Genomic DNA, 9,134 nt, shown 5'->3' on the forward strand with positions numbered 1-9,134 from the left:
TAATAAGAGAAAAAGGAAGGAAAAGGACTGGGCTAGTGAGGAAGAAATCTGGGCCATGATCGACAAACTTATAAATGATCAAGGTTGTCTTCAACGACCACCAACGGGAGCCTGGAGAGATCAGAGAAAGCATGAACCCCCTGCAAGAGATCCCAAGTCAATTATACAGAGCAAGCAAGAGACCCGTTGCATGTTCATCTTTCAAAGTGATCAGTTCATTTACCTTAGTACGAACTTTTGGATTCGCCTGCTGGGATTAGGAGAGGCTGGGTATTTGGAGAACTTGGTGAGTGATCTTCTTAATTTTGTGTTTATGTCATGAATCATTAATTTACATTAATATCTTAACCTGATCTTCTTATTTTTGTAGCACATTGATGGTTGGGCTACATTTCTTTTGAGATATCGTCAGAGATTTCTCCCCAGAACAAGCCAGATGTTTAACACTCCTGTGTTTCCACATGAGGTGGTTAAAGCAAGTTCTAGATGGACGATTATGCCATCGGCATTCCTTTCTCAGCTTGCAAATTTTAAAGATTTCTATGAATTAACTCAGAAGGAGTAGGAGGAGAAGTTGAAGCAGAAGGAGGAGATGTTGAAGCAGGCCAAGGCCAAAGATCCAAAATTGCAAGTAAATGAAGGAATCACTGCCGTTAAGGAACCAAATTACACGTATATAATTTCTCTCGGGGATTGTAGTGATGAACTTTATCCATCTTGGTCTGTGTACGTACACTCTTAAAACTTTGAATCTGGTATTGTTTATAATTAGAACAGGTTTTTAAAAGTTGGAACAGGCGCAAGGTCACTCTTGCGACCTTGCGTCTTGTTAGGTGTTTGGACGCAAAGTCACTCTTGCGTCCTTGCGTCTTAATGACTTTCTGGACGCAAGGTTTATTTTGCGTCCTTGCGTATTGTTACATGTTTGGACGCAAGGTTAAATTTGCGTCCTTGTGTATGGTTAGTTGTGTGACTAAACATTCTATCTGTTTCAGATCTTGATCCCAGTACTCTTTACAGAACCATAACATTTCCTACTACTATGTTTTAAGTTAGAAGAAATGAAGTTTTATGTGTACGACAGTTTACCCGGTATTGCCAGTGCAGCACTCCAACATGTTGTTACAATGTTGTGTAAAAACTTTCACGTCTACTTACATGCGATTGAATACTATAACAAGATGCCAGAGTCACAAATTGTTGATTACTACCAAAACAATGAGACTTTGGAGTTGATGGTTGAAAGTGCTCGTAATGTGCCGGTGCAAATAGGTGAAACCGGTGACTATGGGGTTTGGGTGTGCATCCATATAGAGAGGCTGGTGTTTGCACAGGAGGGGCGTGATGACCTTGGAGATCCTAAAAAGGCTGCACAGGAATATAGGAACAAAATGGCAAGGACGTTCTTTCGTGCACGTTTTGATACACTACCGCCGCCGCCACCTAATCCACCATAGGAAAACGATGCACAAAAGGATGCTCCAATAGAGAAGCAGATTGTATGATTGTTATTCCAATTTAAATATTAATTATTTTGTATTACATTAAGTTGTTAGTTGTGTATTTTTGTAAATATTTTTCATATTTGTATTCTGGAATAGGCGCAACATTGGACTTGCGCCCTTGCGTATTTGTGATTTTGGTCACAAGGTTTATCTTGCGACCTTGCGTATCGGTTCATGAACGGATGCAAGGTTGTTCCTGCGACCTTGCATTTACATGTAAGTATTGTCTTACGTACGCAGGGTGTTTCTTGCGTCTTTGCGTATTGTCCTGGTTATTTAAAGAAAATCACACATAAAATACATAAACTTCGAGAATTTGTTACAACAGTCGATATGACATTAAATAGGAAAATAAACAGAAACTTGGATATTGGTTACTAATTATCGCTCGCTAGATTGCACATTGCATAAAACTGAGACTGATAAGCATGAAACGCTTCAGCCTCTGTGAGTTTCTCCTTACCCTTCTTCGACTTTGATGTTGAGGCCGATGACTACCCTTTTAGAAGTTGGTTCACCAGTTCGATCAACTGAAGCTCTGCACGTATCCCTATTATTACTATGACCTGCTTCTTTGCAACGAGTACATGTTCTTATTATTTTTTCAGCGTCTTCACCCGTTGACGGAATACATTTTGTTGATTTTGGGCGTCCGGGTTGTCTTTTCGGCTTAATGGGAGGGTTTACTATTTGTAGGACGTCGGGCACTGGATCCGACCATTCAGACCGATGGGGCAAAGGAAGGATGTGTTCCAAATATGTATTTATATAAGTTTGTGTCGTGAACCAATGTGATACAAATTGAGTAACATCAGCCACTCCAAAGAGTCGTGCTGCTACAAAAACATGTCTGCAAGGTATGCCTAATCCCTGCCATTGCCCACATGAACAAAATCTATCTGTTAGATTAACGAAGCCATTTTTTCGTCCATCGCGCACTTCTACTAGATTGTTTGTCGATGGAATTGCTTGCCATCTTCTTATTTTTTCGTCCTCTTGGCTAGTTTATGTTCAGCATATGGAGTAACCGTTGAAGTAAGACTAACCGATTGGTTGCGATGTTTGAAATACCAATCTTTTACTGAAGCGCGAAAAAATTCCAATAACATGCAAACAGGTAGTTTTCGAGCATGTACGGATAGTGCGTTAACAAACTTTACACTGTTGCTAGTAAGGTGTGAATACCTAAAATGTTCAGCTCTACTTCTGGACCATTTGTGGAAACCAACTTCATTTAAAACGTTGTAAGACGCTTTCAATCTTCTTCGAAATACATTAAGATGATCCTCAAAATCCGACGCACGATAAGCTTTGACCGTTTTCCAATAATGCCATTCAAAATATTTGAATTTTCTAGATTTACTTTTAATGGTTCTAAGCAAATGACGAGCGCAGAAATAGTGAAACGCTTCGGGGAACACGGTTGAAACACCGTGTGCTATTGCCAACCCTCGATCAAAAATAAAAGTAAGCTCTGACATACTATCACCCATACCACAAGACATTGAATGGTCTCGCAGGTTTCCCAAAAACCAATCCAAAGACTCGTTTGTCTCGCCTCCAACAATTCCATAAGCCAATGACAAAATTCCATTATTGCCATCCATCGCAACAACAACTAAATTTGTACCCAAGTATCCTGCGTTCAAATGCGCTCCATCGACGATGATTATCTGGCGACAATGTTGAATAAATGATCGAACCTGCAGGAATGAAAAAGGTTAAATAAAAATGTTAATTTGAACAAATACGCAAGGACGCAAGATCTAATCTTGCGTCTTGCATACAGTTGACGTGCGAGTCACAAGGTACTTCTTGCGTACTTGCGTCTTCTGAACCTATACGCAAGCTTTTCCTTGCGACCCTTGCACATCGTTCATACTTTATAATTTTAGTAAATGGTAATAGTGATACTTACAACTACACCAAGGGAATAATAACACATCAGAAATCTATTTTCTTTGTCGGTGACCAAATTAGTTACGCTCTCCGGGTTGTGAATCTTAATGTTATATAGGTAAATGGGAAGCATTCGGTACGAGTCTTCACTACTCCCATGAAGCATCTGTAATGTATGACATTTGGCCCTCCATGCTTTATTGTAAGATATGCTGACACCAAATCGGCTGCCTATATCCGCACGTATATAGTTTGCTTTATATTCCCGGTTTGCAGATTTGAATGAATCCACAAGCATACTACCCAACACCTTTTTGGTTACATGTTTATTGATTCCCATAATTAGTGCGTGAGCATGTGTGTACGTCATGCAGTTTCTTTACCTTAAAGTTTTCAGTGAATCGTACTCTGTAAGCACTACATTTCCACTCACAATTTGGCAACACACATTTAGTGGTGTATCGAGTTTTGTCTGACTTTACAAGCTTTATTTGGAAGTTTTCTTCAAGACATTTAGTAAATAGAGTGTTTATAAACCCTTCTCTGTTCAAAACAGTTTGATGAACTTTAACTAAATCTAATACCCTATAAGTGGTTGGTATTTCAGTCGTATGTTCGCGCTCTTCCTCATGCTGACTCAAAAGCGTTGGCATATTCCAGAACGGCTCTTGCTTTTCTTCTTCATATTGGAATTCTTCTTCTCCGTCTTTTGCTCCATATGAATCACTATCTTTGACAACAGGTGCCTCAAACGGGTGGTTTCCTTCTTTAATTTTACATACGTTTTCAAGACCATAGTTAAAAAAATCAAAATCTTCTGTGTTTGGTGGTGGCAATTCAGGTTGTTCCATTTCTAAATTGTTACTTGCAAATTTTTCTTCGGTATCATGCAAAGGTAACAAATGTTGTGGCTGGTGTTTAGGTGATTTTGGTTGTTTTGTTGGTTTTGGTGGGAGTGTTTCTTGGTTTCGTTGTGGCTGGTTTGTCGAGTTTTTTGTTTCTGGATTTTGTTGTGGCTGATGCTTTCTTACTCTATCAACAATATAAATCTCAATAGGAGCATTTACAATTGCATATTGTAAAAACTCATGAAAGTCTTCATCATCATCAGTAATATCAAAAACATGATTATTAAAAACGTATATCATTGAAACAGCTGCATTGGGTGGTAATTCAATCTTTTTAAGAACATTTTTTAACAATATTCTCTGATTCATTGGTCTTACGGGCGCAATTGGGAGTCTTAACCGAATTCTAAAACAATCTTGTGGCATATATGTGGGTATGTTGTTAATATACTCAAAAGAACTACCGCGACATATATGAACAACAAATTTATCATCATTAACACAATTCATAAATACAAAAATTAGTGAAAAAAATGCTTAAAAGAGTGGCTATAATCTCTGAGTTGAATATGTTTTTAAATGTAATGAGACTGTGAATGCAAAGTTCCAGGGTCATTCTATATATAGATCAAAAACTTATCCGAAAAAATCTAGGAAATCTGAAGAAATCTTATCCAGAAAATCAAATTCTAATAAGATAAGGACGCACGGTCGCAAGACGCAAGGTCACAAGCTTGCACCTTGCGAGGGCATTCTGGTAATATTTTTTTGGGCTTCAGGGCAATAATATGGATGTGAGTGGGCATTTTGACTATAATCCCTAAAATATACATATCACATCTGTAGTGTAATGTTTGGATATTCTTGTTATTGTAACTATAGTGTTATAAGGCGTTAGTTAGTTATGTATCCATCCGTCATGCACCAAAGTGACACAAATGTGAAGGTGCGTTTGTTTTCTCCCAACCAATCATAATTTTTCATTAATTATATTTTTTTATTAATTAATTTATTTTTCACCCAATTTTCAATCGGATTTTACCACATCACTCTCACTACAACAAATTTGCTAGTTAACCACGCATAAATTTACACACTTTTAAGAAGTGTGTACTTTTTTATTAAATTCCTCACACTTGTAAATGTTTGTAAATGTAATACATTTATAAGTGTTGAATATCGTTATAGTTTCACACATAAAATTTGTGTTTGTACACACTGATAAGTATGAACAAACTTTTGCTACAATTCTAAGTGTGAATTTTTTTTAACATTCAACATTTATAAATGTAACAAACTTATACATATTTATAAGTGTGAGGAATTTGGAAAAAAGCTCACACTTTCTTACAAGTGTGTAAAAATATGCGTGAACAATTGATAAATTTGTTGTAGTGTCTACCTAATGTTTAAAAACAAAACTGATAGTTGAGGTTAAAAAAATGTAAGAAACTGAAATTGGCAAATCACAATCTCGTTTCTGCTGACCCGCTGCCCATTATTGCACTTTTTGGCCAAAAAGTGCACAACTGACCGTGATATCACTGCCAAGGGTTAGAAATGGTCCAAATAAAAGACACAGCAATTTTATGACTGGGTATTGATTTGATTGAATACAATATACCCATTTCCAAATAGTGCTTATACAAACATTAATTTATCTTTGCATATTTACTGTGAAGGGAAAATAACTTTACTACACGAACATATATCAGTTTTAACAAACAAGAACATGTGGCACAGATAAGTTGTACCATACAGCATGCAAATAGTAGGATCTCAATATTTGCAGTAACCCATTAGGAGAAGTCGATGAAGTCAGCATCATGGATTAATTAATTTTAGGTTCCAACCACACGACAAACAATTAGTACGTATTGTTTGTTTGTAGTCTTAAAAAACAGGAACACTGAGCGATGAGGTGTTTAGAACTCGTGGTAATATCTGCAGTAACAGCCAACTGGAATCATGATTCAGGTAAATCTAAACTTACATTTAAATGGCCTTCAGGAACAACAGACCTCTCCCCGTCTCGCGTTAATTTTAAAATCTGCAATATCATCAGCTCGTGTTTTGCCAATATTGATACTAGTTACTAGAATTGGGTTACATCGGGTTTAAGAATTCAGTCACATTTTGAGCATGTTGGTATGTGGAAATCTTCTTTTCAGAATTTTTAATGGATTTCAATATCACCATCGGGTATACTAGTTATTCCCAAAACTCTTATCTGAATTGCTGCTGTCATAACCCAGACTTTCTATTGCTGCTGCCCACTGCAGTCAACTCGTGTAATTAATTTGTAACGTCCATAATAGTTATTCTCATTCAGGCACTGTTGTAACGCTCCCCAATTACTCCTTTTTAAGAATAGGCTGATCCTAGTCTTGCGTTAATCTTCAATCTGCAATATCGTCCACTCGTGTTTTGCCAATATCTATAATTGAAGTAGCTGCACCAGCATCATGAGCTGCTCTGTACAATTCATGTACATTTCTCAATTAAACAAAAAAACCCCACAAAAATACCAAAACATAGTAACATTCACGTCAAATGAATTTGCATGAACATTTGTACCGGACAAGTCGGAAAGCAGACATCGTCATAACCGATGAACCAAAAACGAGGAAAGCATCACACCCGGCAGAAGCTTCCATAGCTAGTTAGCGACAATCGCTCAAACTTTTCGTACATTATCACAAAAAAAAACAACCTTTAAAAAGAGACAAACTAAACCTATTAGTCAATTAGATCCAGTAATTACGGATTTCATGTATTGATACTAGTTATTAGTAGATTTGGGTTACATCGGGTTTGAGAATTCCGTCACACTTTGAACATGTTGGTATATGGAAATTTTCTTCCCAGAATTTTTCATCGATTTCAATATGATATGGATCTTCCGAATTAATACTAATTGTAGAAGATCACAAGCTAAAGTGACGAACACCCAATATTAAGAATAAGTGTTGTATCATAAAACCAATAGAAGTAATCCATTGATTATTGAATTAACCGATCTATAATTTCCAAAACCGAATTCTAACTAACAACTATATGTCTTACACTGATGCGTAACTTCAGTTATTTTGACATCACGTGCAGAGCCTGTGCCCATTAAGTAAAGTCCATAACATCATAATCCGGACCTTCTATTGCTGCCGCCCACTGCAGTCAACATATATACTTAATATACTTGTAATGTCATAATAACAATACTGAGAGGAGTGAAGTGTATAGAATCAGTTGCTTGACATAGACTTTAATTGACTCGATTAGAGACGCTCCCCCTAAAAGATGCTGTGAGGTCACACATTTTATCAAAAAAAAAAATGGGCGTACAAATGGAAGAAAAGGATGTCATGTCAAAGTTTTGTGTATTCAAAAAGCTAATCCGGTTGGCTTATTATAAAGAAGCTAACGCAGTATGAGGTGGACTAGGGTTAGCTTCGTTAAATTTCCTCCATCCTGCATAACTCCTAGCCCAATACTGCCTTCATGCACGGCTTGAACAACTAAATTGCTACACCCAGAAAAATTATAAAAAAGAAGTACAAATCAGGATTCCTCAAATAGAAAAATGCAGATAGTATCAACTGAATGTAATGTATTGAATTTACCTGATGAGTGATTGGATTGAAACCAGTACTGTAAGCTCCATTCGGGCTTTTGCACCAATTATGATATTAGACAGGAGAGATGAATGATGTTACTAACAGGGATACATATAATGAGTAAACACAAACAGATTACCAGCAGATAACAACCACTAAACAGAATATGTCCCTTTATAAACCAAAATATCAGGTGGTTAAAATGGGAAGGTTAGGTAGTTGGTGGGTTGCTGATCAAGTTTGTACAAGGTTGCACTACCCTGGAACACTTTTTTGTCCAAACTTTTGTACAAACTAGCTCATCAAATATGATTACAGAATATATAATTAGACATGCAGATTATCAGCAGTTGACAACTACTAAACAGGATATGCCCCTTACTCCCTTTATGAAACCAGACTATTAGGTGGTAAAATGGGCAGGGTAGGTAAGTACTGGGTAACTTAGGTACGTGTGAGGTTGCGTTGACCTGAAAGACTTTATGTCCAAATTTTCATGTAAATAACCAGGATATCATATCCAAAATATATGACTTTGATAATAAACTAGTAATATTTTTTGATTAAAGTGATTTAGGTGGTTTTTATGGACCGAATATACACGTTGGGTGTCTTTCAACTCATTTGATCCATTCTCTATTAAGATAGTACTTGATATGCTACCTTCTGCCCCGTTGAGAAATATAATGTAACCCAAATTGATTCAGTTACAAATAAATTGATCTAAACTCTCACATCTACAGAACACAGAACGGAAAACATAACAATCATGAATTACCTTGTATAATCGGGAATACCACATTCTGTGCTTATCCCAGCTCCAGTCAAAACAACAACTTTGTTACTGCATAACGTAACGAACAGACCATTTCACACACTGTAGATCAGCTTAAACATTCAATAACCACACCAAATATGACTCCATCAGGACATACCTTCTATCGAAAAATTGATACAAAAGATTGACATCTTTAGCAGTTGGTGGATCTGCATCCGGGACCACTTTTCTGTCTTTTAATGAATCTAATAATAAATCTTGTAGTTAAAAATTTGGCAGTGGATATAATTCATTTAATATATTGCAGTTGGATTAAACTATAATGTGGACTTATTCGAATGTTCAATCACAAAGACTACTTCAAAAGTCTTCTTCCATATTATATACAGTTGAACAATTTTGTGAATACTTTAAATAATGTTAATGTTGTGTTTGAACTGATGTAGTTAGAGCCTTAAACGTATAAAATTACAATGAACATTTAGACTAT

Source organism: Rutidosis leptorrhynchoides, chromosome 11 (assembly GCF_046630445.1).
Source record: "Rutidosis leptorrhynchoides isolate AG116_Rl617_1_P2 chromosome 11, CSIRO_AGI_Rlap_v1, whole genome shotgun sequence".
Taxonomy (NCBI): Eukaryota; Viridiplantae; Streptophyta; class Magnoliopsida; order Asterales; family Asteraceae; genus Rutidosis; species Rutidosis leptorrhynchoides.